Source organism: Rhipicephalus sanguineus, unplaced genomic scaffold, assembly GCF_013339695.2.
Source record: "Rhipicephalus sanguineus isolate Rsan-2018 unplaced genomic scaffold, BIME_Rsan_1.4 Seq2313, whole genome shotgun sequence".
Taxonomy (NCBI): domain Eukaryota; kingdom Metazoa; phylum Arthropoda; class Arachnida; order Ixodida; family Ixodidae; genus Rhipicephalus; species Rhipicephalus sanguineus.
In genome coordinates this window covers 4,211-8,420 of record NW_023614824.1, presented here as the reverse complement: position 1 = coordinate 8,420, position 4,210 = coordinate 4,211, and positions in this window count along the sequence as shown.

The window sequence follows — 4,210 nt, the reverse complement described above, 5'->3', positions numbered from 1 at the left end:
CCCAACGTTCTTCTACACCGTATACTACCGCAAAATCACGAGCAGGCGCACCCCCCTCCCGACGCTGAAAGATAATCTGACAAGGTATGGAGGGTGGCTGGCCTTGCTCGGTCGCGGACCAATATATAAGATGGCGGCGGAATATATAGCCTCTATAAGAAGAATACACACATCAGCGTCTAATGAAATGCTTTATTGAATATGCACGCATTTACTGTTTTTACTGAACCGGCGGGAATCCTCGTGTGAAATTCCATGTGTTCAAGCGCAAAAAGATGTTCTTCAAATGTTCCGACAATTTGTCACAACTCGTTCGCATTTCGATGGAGGCAAATGCTAGAGGCTTCTGTATCTGCGATGTCAGTGCTGGTTAAAGAACACCAGATGGTCGACATTTCCGGAGCCCTCTACTACGGCGCGCCTCATAATCATGTCGTGGCTTGGCACGATAAACCTCAGATATCATTCATTTGTGACAACTCAGAATGCAACCCCGAGGCACCACACTGTAAAAGTAGTAAAAAATCGCGCGCATGTCTAAAGACTCTCAGAATTTGAGTTCCTTGGAACCACTACGCAGAATTCTGTAACGAAGAACAGATTTGAAAAAATAATGGCGGAAGTGGGTGGAGGAGGGGGGAGTGCTTGCTCGGTCGTTGGCGCATATTTCAAATCTCCCGAAAAGGGGGAGGGGGCGCTTGCTCGGGTAGGGAGGGGAGGACCTCTTTCGGGATTTTACGGTATGCAGGCTCAGCAACACAATTAGATCGACGGTTGGGTGGAGTAGAGAGAGATTTGAGGATACAGCTAAGAAGAGGATCCCTTACTCCAGGATGCCTAGAGCTCGGGCCGCGTCCTGAGCCCTCGCGACCAGCCTCAGCTGATCCCCAGAGGTTAGAGTTCTACAAGGCTCTCTCTGCAAAGCTTGTTGATGTGATAATGGTTAGTGGTTTTAGTGGGCTGTTCCAGCTGAATAAAAGGTGACCTGGTGAGTGCGTTGTTGTCTGCATCCTCTGCGTTGGTGCAAGTCACAACATCGCCTGTAAAATGGACGTTTAACAAGTAAACCTGCGCTGTTACAACGTCCTTGCAACGCCACCATCAGCGTCCTTCGAAGGAAACTTATTCACACATAAGCTGACCACGTGTGTGCTTCGGCAAACATTTTCTTCTACTTTCCTTATTAGGACAGCGAACTACTACTCCGCAAGACCGGTAGCCTCGCTGAAGACGTCTTTGCGTACAATGCTTCGTTCTGAAGCAGTTAGATAATCAATAAAGGTTGCTCATCATCAAAGGGCCACTTTCGATGTCCTATAGAATAAGGCACAAGTATGGACACAAACTTAATGAACTGTTTTGTAATTGTCATTATTGCTCCCTTTCATGTATTGTGTTACTGCAACGAAATTTTGCGACGCTGTGATCGAATCTGGAAGTATCCTGCACTCCGCTATCGTTCTAGGAAAAAAAACTGCTTTGAAATGCCATAGTTTTAGCAAAAGTTGTTTGCTGAAAATGAGGCTCTAGTGTGTCTTGCTGAAAGAGGATCCCTTCTCTCCTGAAAGCCGTTATCTTCCACTCCCTGCCGTGTTTTCATTTCTCACAGACACAAGGCCGGAAATGAAGCAATACAGCGACACTTGTGGGGATTATCGTTTCGCGTTCCTTAAAATGCAGCGATAAACCAGAACGTGGTCATCCTCTCAAAGAAGCTTTGTGATCTAACAATCTGTTACTGAAACAGCGGCGGGTCTGCCCAAGCAGGACAATAACAATTCCCGCTGTTTGGCCCGTCTGCCCAAACAGTAGGCAGACCCGCCGCTGTTGAGCGGTTGACGTACACTCCTTTATCTAACAAAAACGATTAGTTTTGTGAAGAGCTTGTCGCAGCAATGTCCCGAACCACATTTTTTTCACATAAGCCTTGAGCACAGCCATAAATACCACGTTTACATTAGAGTGCATTAGAGTTTACATTTTTCAAACATAGCTGAACCACTGACCCGTTTCACGAAAGCAGATGTTCCCTTTGTGTGGGGCCCCGAGCAAAGAAACGCTTTCACCGAGCTTCAGCAGCGCCTCCAGACTCAGCCATTGCTCGGACCCTTCGACGAAAATGCCGACACTGAACTGCACGTAGATGCCAGTAATATCGGCCTTGGTGCAGTCCTCATCCAGTGGCAAGACAGCGTCGAACCTGCTATTGCTTATGCTAGCCGGCTTTTATCATCTGCGGAAGCGAATTAGTTCCGACTGTATCTCTATATCCGCCCGTTCAGAGTTGTTACAGATCATTGTGCTCTCTGTCGGCTGGCGAATCTCAAAGACCCTTCCAAACCTCTAGCCAGCTGGAGCTTACGCTCTCCGTCGACTCAGCCAAGTGAGCTACGAAGTTACAGATAAGATACAGCTCGCCGATCCCGCCATTCGTAGCAGGAAGACATCGTCCATGTTTCCAGGATGAAACCATTCTACCAACGTTAACTATACGTCAAACTTCCTTATGTGACCTTTTGAACACTTTGTCGCCGTTATACTGCGTGCGCTGGTGTGTACATAAATAGAGAATTGGACGAAGTCTCGTCTGGTCGGGGTGTAATAATGACATAGTAAAAACAAAAACACTAAACGCCGACCGAATAGGTGCTGTTAAAAAATATATAATAACGTTGTGCTACCACACGGAAGCGTTGTTCACTCTGAGTGAACAAGGCTTCTGTGTGTAAGCCGGAACGTTATTATATATATTTTCTAGCAGCACCTTATTGGTCGGCGTTCAGGGTTCTTGGTGTGTGTATTTGGTTTTTTTTTTCTCGTTATCACGATGTGGCATCGGGACGATGCTCTCTGGAAGGAAGGTAATGCCACGGGTGTAAGAATAATTAGTGTCGTAGATGGCAGACTTGTGTGTTTCGCTCTGTGAAAGAAGATGAGGACGAGCTCGAGACCAAGACGATGAGGTCCTATAGTTCTTGGCCAATCCCCCAGTGTGGGTATGAGCCACAGCTTCTAGGGTTTACTCTACTCTACTATTGCCAGTGATCGTACTAGCCTGACGTTCTGCTGTACCGCTAGCTACAGGTTTCCGTTACAACGTAACGTGACAGTATATGGTAGCGCTAGAAAGGCGTGGCATTCTGGCATGCAGATAATACGTCGTTGTTGTCATTGTTTTATTAAAGTGCAGACGCCTTGGGCGCGTTAGAGCGATTTTGTTGTACTTGCGCGAACTAAAGTTGCAGCTCTGTTCTCAGAACAGGACTGTTTTCGCGATGCTGTCAAAACGTTGTACGCGACCGCGGTGGCACACATGACACAATTGCCTAGGAAACGGCTGTCGATGTGCTTCACGAGGTTTCAATGCCTGTCAAAGTGCACATACGAATCGCGCTGACGACTTGAGCGTACGGGGAAAGCCACGACCAGCGGTTCTCAAGAGCATCTCAAGAACATCTCGTTCATATCGTTCTTCATCTCAAGAGCATATCGCTAGGCTCCGTGCATATATTCATCTCAAGAGCATAACGTTCTCAAGAGCATCTCGCTAGGCTCCGTGGGTTGTTCTTGCATTAGTTAACAAATTCAAAGGCATGCGTGTGACCTAGACCACACAATCGCCGATGACAGTTCGCAAATCAGTTATATTCATGGCGTTATGATGCCTGGTATTCAGATAAGGTTCTCAGATTTAGAGTTGCACATTCACATTGCTTTAATGTGTTCATCTGCGAATCCTTCACAGAGCCACTGGAACTTCCAGTGTCGTGTCTACCGCTTATAGGCAGGCTGGAGGCGCCCCAACGCGCGGTGCTCGGAGGCAACATTTGCAGCTGCTGCACCAGTTATTAACGCGTGACCATAGAGGGCTTAGGCCAGCACTTGAAGACAGGCGCTGCGACGTCGCTAAAAATGTCACATTAATTGACGGTGCCTACCGTTGTTTGCAAACATGTAATATATGTATATGATCCCGCGCTTTTGGTGTTTTATTGTCTGTCATTTAGGTTTTGAAACATTTCTTTGATCAGTAAAACGTGAACTCGCATACAATTGAGAGCTCGCTTTATGAACGATCATCTAACCTGCACCCTCTTAAGCTTGCATTTCCGGCAAACAGACGAGAGATGTCTCGTGACAAAACAAAACGTGCGTATTTCGATGAAAATATGCAAAAAATTACACGGTCCACATGTCTTGCTGGAGAAGC